The sequence below is a fragment of the Sciurus carolinensis genome, chromosome 8 (genome assembly GCF_902686445.1).
Source record: "Sciurus carolinensis chromosome 8, mSciCar1.2, whole genome shotgun sequence".
Taxonomy (NCBI): Eukaryota; Metazoa; Chordata; class Mammalia; order Rodentia; family Sciuridae; genus Sciurus; species Sciurus carolinensis.
In genome coordinates, this window is record NC_062220.1 from 7,086,716 (window position 1) to 7,099,918 (window position 13,203).

Consider the following 13,203-nt stretch of genomic DNA (forward strand, 5'->3'; position numbering starts at 1 on the left):
TGTTTGTCTAAACATTTCAGAAAAAAATAATGTAAGTCCTACACAAACACCTCTGAGAATAAAAACTAAAAAAGGCAACTTCCCGACTCATTTTGTAAGATAGTTAAACATGGTATGAAAAAAGCAAAGATTGTGTAAGATCAGAAAATGACAGACCAGCCTCACATATTAACATAGACACTTAAAACCATAAACAAATGTTTCCAAAATCAAATTCAGCATTACATAAAAATAATGTGTGTGTACCTTTTCCCCACATCCTCGCCAACATTTATTGTTGCTTGTATTCTGGATAAATGCCATTCTGACTGGAGTGAGATGAAATCTTGGAGTAGTTTTGATTTGCATTTCTCTAATTGCTAGAGGTGTTGAACCTTTGTGTATTTGTTGATTGATTATATATCTTTTTCGGTGAAGTGTCGGTTCAGTTCCTTAGCCCATTTTTTGCTTGGGTTATTTGGTTTTTTGGTGTTAAGTTTTTAAAATTCTTTATATATCCTAGAGATTAATGCTTTATCTGATGTGCATGTGGTAAAGATTTTCTCTGAATCTGTAGGCTCTCTCGTCACATTTTTGTCATCAGGAAAATGAGAAATTAACTCCATTTATGTATGACCTATCAAAATGTATACATGCAGTCTACTGTCATGTGCAAGTAATTCGAACAAATGAAAAAATAAAAAACATGTATCAACCAAATTAATTTCAGTCCACCAATGCAAATGTGGCTCAACTTTTCTAAAGCTCTGTTACTGCACTTTGGCTATTGATAGCAAAGGTTCGACTGCCCATGGATCAGCTCTTTTCATGTCTGTGCTCACATCCCAAGTGCAACTGTCCCCACCTTGACTAAGTCTGACTCAGGCTGCCAGAACAGGCAACCCCAGAACCTCACAGGGAAAGCGCACCCCGTCCCCAGGAGCAGCCCTCAGCCTATCCTGCTGGGAGTTGGCGGATAAACACCCCAGTCCCTCGTCCTTCGGGGAACATGATCCAGGCCATGGCATGCACTTTCAGCAATCCCACGAGGTAGTGATGCCCCAGGTGCCTGTGATACCAACTTTCCCAGTATGCACCCATTTTCCCTTCCTTACTCTCTCTGACTGACTGACCCACTCCCCACTGGGGTTTCCTGGATTTATCCCCCAGGTAAGCTACTTGCCATTAAATTCACTTCTGGAGAAATCCAAGCTCAGACCCAGATTAAAGGAGAAAAATCCTGTGCTCGCTGAAAGAGATGAAGAGAAACAATCATCAGACTCAGTACACTGTTATGGGTTCTACAAGGTTCACAGCCAACTAGGACAAGCGTCCCTGCTCCATAACAGGTCACAAGAATCTCCCTAACACGTGAACCTGATGCTACCCATTGGTGGGATGTTGACAGCTTTTCCTGAAAACTTGAAACCAGGCAAAAATGTCTATTATCACCACTGTTCCTCTTAATGTGCTGGAGATATCAGTCAAGGTCGAAAACCATAAAGTAAAATGTACAGTTTTAAAGGAGAAAACCCCTGTTTTATTCACAGATGATGCAATTGTACATGTAGAATACAAAAGCCTCTCTAAGCACATTTTACAATTATTAGCTGGTCTAACAATGTGGCTGGATTCAAAGTTGAAATTATTTGCATTTCAATGTAGTAACAACGAATTTTAGAAAATGAAGCAAGTTCAAGAACAAAAACTGAAAAGATAGAACAATATTGGATTGGAAACCTCAATATGACAATCATGTTGATTTCCCTAGTTTATCTAGAATGTGAATGCAATCTCATCAAACTATCAAGAGAGAAAGAGAGAAATTCAACATGCAGGGTGTGGAGATGGGATGGAAGGGCAGTGGCCCAAAGTGATCGCCCACCGCCCGCGGGGACAATCACAACACATACGCTCTTCTTCATCACAGGAACCAAAAGGAGAGCTTTATTCCACAAGTCTCAGACTTATATTGAGAACATCAGCCTATCAGAGAGTAGACTACCAGGAAAGTCAGCCTATCAAGGAACAGTCTCCAGGCAGATACCAGGATCGCCTCACATACAACAGCCAATCAGAGTTACTTCCTGAAACTTGTTTACGAGTGCAGCTATGTCTGGCAAGCTGCCAGGCGCCATCTTAGAGATCAGGCCATGGTGCGGCTCTGGGGCCCTCAGAGCCCACCCCTGACACCAAAGAGCTGAGATAGACAAGAAGAGGGGAGGGGAGGATTTGTCTTCCAAATCTCCAAAGGGACTGGAGCACAGGGAGCAGGGCTTCTCTGGCCAGCACAGGCACAAGTGGGTTCAGCAGGTGAGAGCAGATGCCTTGCAGAGAGCCCTACACTGACCTGGCTGATGGACAACGTGGTCTGCAGGGCAGTGAGGAAAGGCCAGCTGTCCAGCAGATGGTGTGGGGGACTGGAGTGGCCACCAAGAAAGAAAGCTGCCTGCCTCTGCCTCACTCTGCACTCGAAAATGGGTTCCCAGGGTGACTCGAACCTCAAAGGGACAGGTAGACAGCAAAGTCTGGGGAGTCAGTGAAGAAAATGGAAGAAAAAGCCCCTTAACCTGGACACAAGAAGCACAGCGTCCCCCACAGACACAGACTGGTGACAGCATGAAAATGAACTCCTGGTCACTAACAGACACACTGGAGAAGTCAGTTCCCGTGTTCTGTTGCACCGGAGGATGGAGGTGGAGGAAGACGGTGTTGCATGCATTTCAAAACAGAGAGAAGAAAGGTTTTGAATGCTTTGACCACAAAGAAAGGAAAATGTCTGAGAAGACAGATGTTTAGCCTGATTTCAACACTGAACAATGTCTACATGCCTCAGTCACCACATACCTGTCCTGCTTACAGTACATGAGATGGACACCATTCTGCACGAATACTGAAGAAGAGCTCATGGACAAAATATATGAAGAATGTGCACAGAGCTAACAAGAGCGCAGACAGTACAGGAGAAGAGTGAGCAGAGACTTGTCAAACTAGGTGCCCATTGGACCACAGCTGTGGAACGACACTCAGGCCCCAAAGCATTCAAGGAGACACAGATTAAACTTCTGCAGGAGGTCCCTACATCTCAGCAGGACAGTTAGCATGGGAGAGACTGAGGATCCCACCTGTTGGTGAGGATGTGTGGCCACGCTCACCCTACTGGTGCTTTGGAATCTGGTGAGACCACCGTAGACCCCGTCTGGCATCGTCGATGGAGAAAACATGGATTCCCTCCTACAGAGCAATTCTGTCCTGGATGTAGATCTCAGAGAGTGTCCATGCACATGCAAGAGCACCCAGTGGCTGTTCCCTCAGGAGCCCCACACTGGATACAAATGCAATGTCTATCCACAGTGGGATAGGGAGACAAACGATGCATCAGTCAGACCCTGGAACACAGAGCAGGAATTAGAAATAACAATGGATGGCCACAGTGGACCAGGGTGGATGGATCCTATTGACAAGAGGAGGGGTGAAAGAAGCCAGACTCAGAGAGTATGCGTGTCTGACTCCATGTAGACACAGCTCCAGAGCAGGCCTACACATCCATGGTGATGGTCTTGGGAGGAAGGAATGATAGGGAGTGAGTCCAGAGGAGCCTCTGAGTGCTAGAGACTTCCTATGTCTTGAATCAGGTGTTTACTCCTGTGTGCACATGTGTAAAATCCACCAAGTCATACATAGAGCTTTGTACACTTCACCCTGTAAGCTATACTTCCATGATAGTGAATAAAATGAGAACATGTCAGTCACATTTTCACTTCTGACATGTGTCATTTGACTCATTCACAGCATCTGTTTGTTCACTTTGGAAGTCTCTGCTCTCAGCTCATCCTCTAGTCCCTCTTATGGAAGATCCTCTGTTCACCCCATCGTTTCACGTGGGGTCTCTGCAGGTTGAGTTCCACTGCTGCTTCTTTCCTGTTCCTTGGTGAATGGAGCTGGTTCCTTGTTAGCCTCTCTGTTCAGCACACAGTATGTAGAACCTGGTATGTGCCAGTGCTGTTTGAAGTGTTTCACAGGAGTAAGTGATGTAGCCTGCACTGCAGCCCAGCAAGTGTGTACTCTCAAGGTCCCATTGTGCAGGTTTGCAGATGAGGCCAGGGAGACGTGTCCTGCTGCTAACACTAAAACCCAGGCTATCTGGCTTCAGAGTCCAAACTGTTGGCATCCGTATCACTTGAAGGCCAACTTAGGCAGAAGGGGTATAGCTCAGGAGTAGAGCATTTGACTGCAGATCAAGAGGTCCCTGGTTCAAATACAGGTGCCCCCTACTTGGGCTTGATTTTGGCTTTCCTTTCTGAGGAAGGGAGCTGGGACCAAAATTGTGCATTAATCTATTTGATGGATGAAGCATTTGCATGGACTCACTGGGTGGTAACTCTAGGTAACTGGAGTATACCTGGAGAATGTAGTCGGCTATGGTTATATTTAGTTCCTGGAGGAACAACCACTGTCTCTGCTCCCTGTCTACAATGGTCTCAGCAATTTCCTTTGCTGCACTTTTCCTCCATGATGTTCTGCCTCACCTTGACCCAGGATATTAGAGTCAGAAATCCATAGCCTGACCCTCTGAAATCCTGAGTCCAATATGAACTTTTCATCCTCTAGGTGGTTCTGGTTAGATATTTTGGTCACGGTTATGTTTTAGATATGAGGTGTCTCCCTCAGCTCCTGTGTGAGGAAATGCAAGACAGTTTAGAGGTGAAATGACTGGGTTATGGGAGCCTTAGCATGATCAGTGCCTTGATCCCCTGATAGGGCTTAACTGGTGGTGGCTGTAAGCAGGTAGTGTGTGGCTGGAGGAGGTGGGTGGCTGGGGACCTGCCTTGGGGTATATATTTTTGCCTGTGATGGGGGATCTCTCTGCTTCCTGGAGTGATGTCCTGACCCACTGTCCTCCACCACACCCTCCTGCCATGATGCTCTGCCTCACCTCAGGCCCTGCAGAATGGAGCCAGCTGGCCATGAAATGAGACCTCTGAAATCATGAACGCCAAATAACTTTTCCTCCTAAAATTTTTCTTGTCAAGTCTTTTTGTCTCAGTGATGAAAAACTGACTAAAAGAGTCACAGTAGTGAGAAGCTGACGAACACAGGACCAGATTAAAGCCATAGCCCAAACCCGTCTGTGAGTCAGATCCTGCAGGGAGCTGTTAGAGGCACATGGGATCCCTGGGTCCCTTCCCAGAGGGCTGGGTTAGGGGTTTTCAGGGGGAAACCAAGAGGCTTTGCTCTTGCCCATCCCAGGCCCCACTCTCACTTCCAAAGGGTCTGTTGAGCAGACAGCTCTTGTATTCTGGTTCTTCTAGTTGAGTGTGAGGGAGGTTCCTGCTGCAGACATCCATGACATTTAAGTCCCACACTCAGCCAGGTTCTAAGGAGGAGGAGGGTGCTTGTTATCCCTAGAGGTGTGTAGACAGGAAGGGGCGTGGCCAGGCAGGAAGGAAGTGTATGATGTGAGAGCACTAGGGAGTGACATCTCCAGGAGGAGCATCCTGGGTGTGGCCATCCAGGTTTAAATCATGTTATATGTATATATAAATGGTACTTCAGAGAATGTCAACTTTATGTAAATGTAGAAAGCACCAATGGAAAATAAATTAATAATCAAGTGAAATGTAGATTAGTAGAGTAGAGGAAGGAGAATAAGGGAGGGTGGAGGGGGGGGCAAGGAGTAGGAATGGAATTAAAACCAAATTCCATGTATGTTTGATTTTGTCAACTTAAGTATAACTATGTATAACTATAATGCACTAATAAAAATAATAGATAAAACTTTTTCAAAAAGTGGGATAGAGTTGACATTAGAAAAGAAAAATCCCTTATTTCTAGCAACCATAACTTTGCAGAAAACTACAGGCAGTGTTTGAATCTATAAGACCTCTAAATTATGATGTCAATTTAATTCACAGCTTCCCTGCTGTGACAATTTAGGGCTCTGATCTGAAAAGTGAGATCCCTAAGAATTGTCGTGGAAATTCATGAGATTTGTAGAGCCTGCAGTATTCCTAACCACAAGAGCTTCCAACCCTCCTCTGCCAGCTGGAGGCCCTCCTGCTCTCCTGCTGAGCTGTTCCTCCCTTGCTTCTCCTCTTATCTCAGCACTATGCCTCTCTTTCTTTTGATCTATAAATTCAGAAAATCCCAACATGCCAACTAAAGAGTCACACCTTGCAGGTAGAGGTTTAAATGCCAAAATAATCACAGACAATGCTGAGTCATATCAGCAAAAATCTGGGGAATGTGTGTAGAAATTAATTCATGACAGCAGTGGGCCAAGGAGAGAAAAAAGTAATGGTAAACTCTGCTGCGTTTCTTATTATTTTGAATTCTGGATTCAGTGTCCCACCTGGAGAAGCTGGGGATTATTTTTATTTTTGGCTCAAATTGTTAGTTCAAACTGAAAATCAAAAGTGTTCAAAAATTGATGAAACTGAGGTGCCAGAGCATCCTTGAAAACTAATCTAGATGGGAAAAGTGGAATATGCTGTGCGTGATGTCTCCACCTCTGCCTCCTACACAATGTTTATATGACAACTCCTTCAGTTCAACCTTAACAAACACAGCATTTTCTGGAGGACTATTATCTTTGAGAACCATTTTATTTGCATGTCTTTGTGGATCCATGAAAGATGCTGTAGCTAAAATGTGTCCTCTAATTAGATTTGCGGATGAAAGTTTCTTAGAGAATGGAAAAGGCTTAAAGTTGCCCTTGATCACCACATGCCAGGCATCTTAATAGCCCACAGAAATACTGTTGATGTAAACAGTCTGTCCGTGTGGCGTTCTGAGCACCCACACAGAATAGTGGGTACTGTTTGGTCTATTTTCTCATTCTTACAAACAACACTGCAGTGGCCAACCTTGTGCATACAGCTTTGCACGCTAATACAGATGAACCAAATGCACACAAGTACTCTGCTTGCAAGTAACCTTCAAGAAAAGATACATAAATACAACACAACCCACCATCCCTGTAAAAAGTGTCCATCACCTTTTGAAAGAATCACATATATTCCTTGCACGTATGGTTATATCAAAATGAAGGAAATTTCAACATGGCAGAATAGATGAGGCTTTCCTGGTTATACCATGGTATGAAAGCAAGAAAGCAGGTGGGCAACTTCTCTGTAAGATGGGTCAAAAAAAGGGGAGAGGGACTTCACTGGGAATTAATACTGGACATTTAGAGCAGATCAGGGACTCAGGAGGTTGCATATAATAAAATTCAGAAGAAATCCCCAGCACCACCACCCCCACCACTGCCAGTGGAGCCAATCAGAACAGTCCCTCCACAAGCAAAGTGGCAGAATAAGGGAATTAAAGGAACTCACATTTTTAGGAGTCTGTGGTATGTCCAGGTATGGAGAGATCAGAGATCGAAGACACTGCCAGACTAACCAAAAAGGTATGCTGCACAATATCCTTGTGCAGGAAAGAAGCCACATCTCTCCCAACTGCCTGAGGAGGACAAAGGAACCATTTTACAGTCCCAGCATGGGGCTGGCAGCTGGGGGAGCCAATTCCTGGCAAACCACAGCTGGGCCCAAAATACGGGCCTGGCAAACTCACATTGCACAACACAGAGAGTGCTTGAGGAGACACAAACCAAAGTAATGCACAGTCTTTTCAATGAAATAATATCAGGAAATTTCCCACACCTAAAGAATGAAATGGAAAATCAAATATAGGAGACTTACAGGACCCCAAATACACAAAATTACGATGGACCTATACCAAGTCACATTATTAGGAACATGCCTAACATACAGAATAAGGATAGAATTTTTAAAGTTGCTAGAGGAAAACACCTGATCAAACTTAGAGGCAAAAAAAACTTGGATCTTAGCTGATTTCTCAACCCAGACCCTAAAATCTAGATCTTGGAATAATGTATACAAGCTCTGAGAGAAAATGGATTCCAACTAAGAATACTATACCCAGAAAAATTAAGCTTCAGATCTGACAATGAAATAAAAGCCTTCAGGATAAACAAAAATTTTTTTAAAAGTTCACAACTAGAAAGCCTGCACTACAAAACATACTGAATAAAATATTTCATGAAGAAAAAAATGAAAAATAAACGTGAAAATCAGCAAAGAGAGAAACTATCCTAGAAGAGTAGTCAACCACAGGAGAAAATAATTCAAATTAAAAACCAGAAATAAATCAAAATGATGGGAATGACAACCATTTCTCAGTAATGACACTGAATGTAAATGGCCTAAACTCATCAATCAAAAGACATATACTGGCAGATTGGATTACAAAACAAGACCCAAAAATATGCTGTCTGCATGAGACTCACCTCATAGGCAAAGACATCCACAAACTGAAGATAAAAGGATGGAAAAAGACATATCATTCACCTGGATCTTGTAAACAATTAGGGGTTTCTATCCACATATCATACAAAGTGGTCTTCAAGCCAAAGTTAATCCGAAGGGACAAATAAGGGCATTTCATATTGTTTAAGGTACCTTAAATTATATTACAGACCTATAGTAACAAAAACAGCATGGTATTGGCACCAAAACAGACATGAAAACCAATGGTACAGAATAGAAGACACAGAGACAAATCCACAAAAATACAGTTATCTCATACTAGACAAAGTCACCATAAACATACATTGGAGAAAAAATAGACTCTTCAACAAATGGTGCTGGGAAAACTGGAAATCCATATGTAGCAGAATGAAATTAAACCCTTATCTCTCACCCTGCACAAAACTCAACTCAAAGTGGATCAAGGATGTAGACATTAGACCATAGATACTGTACCTACTAGAAGAAAAACTAGGTCCAACTCTCCATCAAGGAAACTCAGGAACCAATCTCCTAAACAAGACTTCAAAAGCACAAGAAGTAAAATCAAGAATCAATAAATGGGATGGATTCAAACTAAAAAGCTTCTTCACAGCAAAGGAAACAATCAATAATGTGAAGAGAGCACCTATAGAATGGGAGAAAAATCTTTACCACATACATCTCAGATAGACCATTAATCTTCAGGATATATAAAGAACTCAAAAAACTTAACACCAAAAAATCCAATAAACCAGTCAATAAATGGGCAAAGGAACTAAATAGGCATTTCATAGAAGAAAAAATACAAATGGTTAAAAATATGTGAAAAAGTGTTCAACATCTCTAGCAATTAGTGAAATGCAAATTAAAAGTACACTGAGATTTCATCTCACTCCAGTCAGAATGGCAATTATCAAAAATACAAGTAACAATAATGTTGGCGAGGATATGGGGAAAAAGATGGTACACTCATACATTGTTGGTGGGACAGCAAATTAGTGTAACCCCTCTGGAAAATGGTATGGAGATTCCTCAGAAAATGTGGAATGGAATCACCATTTGACATAGTTGTCCCACTTCTCAGTTTATACCCAAAAGACTTAAGATCAGTATACTACAGTGACACAGCCACATCAATGTTTATAGCAGCTCAATTCACAATAGCTAAGCTATGAAACCAACCTAGGTGCACTTCAATAGATGAATGGATAAAGAAAATGTGGTATACATACACAGTGGAGTATTAGTCATAAGGAAGAATGACTTTATGACTTTTGCTGGTAAATGGATTGATCTGGAGACTATTATGCTAAGTGAAATAAGTCAGTGCCCCAAAACCAAAAGCCAAATGTTCTCTCTGATATGCACATGCTAACACACAATTGGGGGGAGGAGGAAAGAATAGAAGTTCATTGGATTAGTCAAAAGGGAATGAAGGGAAGGGAGGGAGAATGGAAATAGGAAAGACAGTGGAATGAAGCAGATATAACTTTCCTATGTTCATATGTGAATACCCCACCAGTGAAACTCCACATCATAACTGCAAGAATGGGATTCTAATTATAGTAAGTTATACTCTACAAATTGAGGACTGGAGTTGTGGCTCAGTGGCAGAGCACTTACCTAGTATGTATGAGGCACTGGGTTTGATCCTTAGCACCACATAAAAATAAACAAATAAAATAAAGGCATCCTGTCCATCTACAACTACAAAAAATAAAAATAACAAAATTTTTAAAAAAGAAAAAGAAAGGTTAGCTGGTGGGAGAGCACTTGTCTGTCATGGCCCTTTGTTCAGTCCCCAGCACCAGGAAAAAAAATTGTCATCACATTTTTCTTATTAAACATTAAACATCTTTTCAAGTACAAAAAAATTGAAACCCACTAGTATGTATATGTATGATGCACTAATAAAAACACTTTTTAAAAAGTACCACAGTAATTCATAGCTTCCCCACTGTGACAACTTAGGGCTCTGTTCTGGGACATGTTCAGGGGCATGACCACTGTTAAACCCACATGGCTGTCTTTATGTAGCAGGACACTGCTGAGGGTGGGATGCAGCCCAGGATGGAGCTGGGCCAGTGGGAGGACTCCCAGCTGGGAATGTGCTCAGGCCCTGCCACAGCTGGACCCTAGGTCCTGCCTACAGACGTGTGTTTCTATAAATGGGATCCAAACTCTTAATAGTGGTGATTTTACTGGTGAAATTATAGGTCATTAAAATTTTGCTCCTGGTGCTTATTTGTGTTTTCTGAATTTTCTATATATTTTCAGTTGAGAGCATTTCTTGAGAATCTATACTATATTCAACAATAGACCAGGGTTCACTAAGTAGGAATTTTTTAAAAGCAGCATTCTCTCTCTCTCTCTCTCTCCCGACTCCCTCTTCCCCTCCATCCTTCCTTTCACTGCATTGAACTTATCTGTGTGGTAAGAATGACTGAATCCCACTCTTTGGCCACCATCATCCATAGCTCCTGGTGGCTGTGATTTGGGTATTTGTCAGGATGGGTGTTGAGTGGCTTCAATCATTGCTGTGAGTCTACCAGAGAACAGGCACATATTCTCCAATGTGGGCCATCCTGTTGTGGGTGGGGATGTGCCAGGAAAGGCTGAGGAGAGTGTACAGTCCCAGCTCAGGGGCCACAAGCCTGATCTTTCAGTCCTGCATGACCAGGTGTGATGACCTCCAACTGAGCCACCTGCAGGGAAGCTGGGGCTCATCCTGGTCTAGCTGGAGGCTGTTGCTTTTCTGGACAAATATCCATAGAGACTCTGCCAAGGCCATGGACTTCTCCACATAGGATAAGGGAAGAAGACCACAAGGGAGGACAGGGTAGAGAAACTTAAAACTCTTCCCACAGGTTTTGGTGGAGGAGAGCTATGGAAGAGAAACCTCAGGTTAGGGCAAAGGAGGCTTCTGTTGGCCACCCAAAGCACAGGGAAGGGTGAGCTCGCAGCCGGAAAAGGGCAGTATGCCAGATGCCAGGGCAGCCTAAGGGCAGATGTCAACTACATGCATGGCAGTCCATGGGGGAGAGAGAGCCAACTGGTTATTAGTGCTGAACCCAAACCCAGAAGTCTGGGACAGGGCACAGCCTAGAGGCAGAGCATTTGCCTACAGGTCAAGAGGTCCCTGGCTGAAGTTCTGGTGCCCACTAGTTTTTATCTTTTTTATCCCCTGAATCAGCTGTCATCCTCCAACACTGAGACTTCCTCTGAGGAGGGAGAAGAGATGGGCAAGGGCAACTCTGTCCAGGTTCAACAAACAGCTCAGTGACTTGCAGACCCAGAAGGGCTCAGGTGGCCACCCCTATTGTGCTGTGTCCATCCCTCTCCTGTGGCCCAAAGTGGGAATATATGTGTCCTGATTTGCCCAGCAAATAGAACACCTTACAGAATGCCAGAAGTTGCCTGTTATTATGGTGAGTGAGCACATTTGGCAGGGCTTTCCACCCCGTCAGAAACCCTGTGACATAAGAGAAGAAAAAGCAGGCCCAAATCTCATCATGTCAAGTCCTTAACAAGACTGCTAAAACAAAAGAAGTAAAATTAAGAATCAATAAATGGGATGGATTCAAACTAAAAAGCTTCTTCTCAGCAAAGAAAACAATCAACAATTTGAAGAGAGAGCCTACAGAATGGGAAAAAATCTTTACCACACACATCTCAGATAGAGCACTAATCTCAAGATATATAAAGAACTCAGAAAACTTAATACCAAAAAAACAAATAGCCCAATCAATAAATGGGCTAAGGAACTGAACAGACACTTCACAGAAGAAGAAATACAATTGATCCACAAACATGAAAAAATGTTCACCAACTCTTGCAATTAGAGAAATGCAAATCAAACTGCTCTAAGATTTCATCTACTTCAGTCAGAATGGCAATAATCAAAAATACAAGCAATCATAAGTGTTGGTGAGGATGTGGGGGAAAAGGCACACTCATACATTGCTGGTGGGACTGCAGATGGGTGCAACCACTTTGGAAAGCAGTATGGAGGTTCCTAAGAAAACTTGGAATAGAACCACCATTTGACCAGCTATCCCACTCCTTAGTCTATACCCAAAGGACTTAAAACCAGCATACTACAGTGACAAAACCCCATCAATGTTTATAGCAGCTCAATTCATGATAGCAAAACTATGGAACCAACCTAGATGCCCTTCAACAGATGAATGGATAAAGAAAATGTGGTACATATACACAATGGAATATTACTCAGCCTAAAAAGAAGAATGAAATTATGGCATTTGCAGGTAAATAGATAGAACTTGAGAAGATCATGCTAAGTAAAATAAGCCAATTCCTAATAACCAAAGGCCCAATGCTTTCTCTGATAAGTGGATACTGATCCATAGTGGGGTTTGGGTAGGGAAGATGAAGGAACTTTGGATTGTACAGAGGGGAGTGAGGGGAGGGGCAGGGCAGGTGGGGATGGGAAGTGTCAGGGGCAGGCTCTGAGGGCCCCAGAGTCACACCGTGGCCTGATCTCTAAGATGGCGCCTGGCAGCTGGCCAAACATAGCTGCACTCGTAAACAAATTTTAGGAAGTAACTCTGGTTGGCTGCTATATATGAGGCGATCCTGGTATCTGCCTGGAGACTGTTCCTTGATAGGCTGACTTTCCTGGTAGTCTACTCTCTGATAGGCTGATGTTCTCAATATAAGTCGGAGACTTGTGGAATAAAGCGGCTTTTTGGTTCCTGTGATCGAGAGCGTACGTGTTGTGATTGTCCCCGCGGGCGGTGGGCGATCACAAGTGGTGCCGAAACCTGGGAATGAAAATTTTACAAGTAAGAAAACAAGGTAAGATATTCTAAAATTTTAACAAGTTAAACCGGTTATAAAAAGGTCAAAAATAAACAAGTGAAAGGCAGCCTTGGTAGCACGCGAAAGGCGG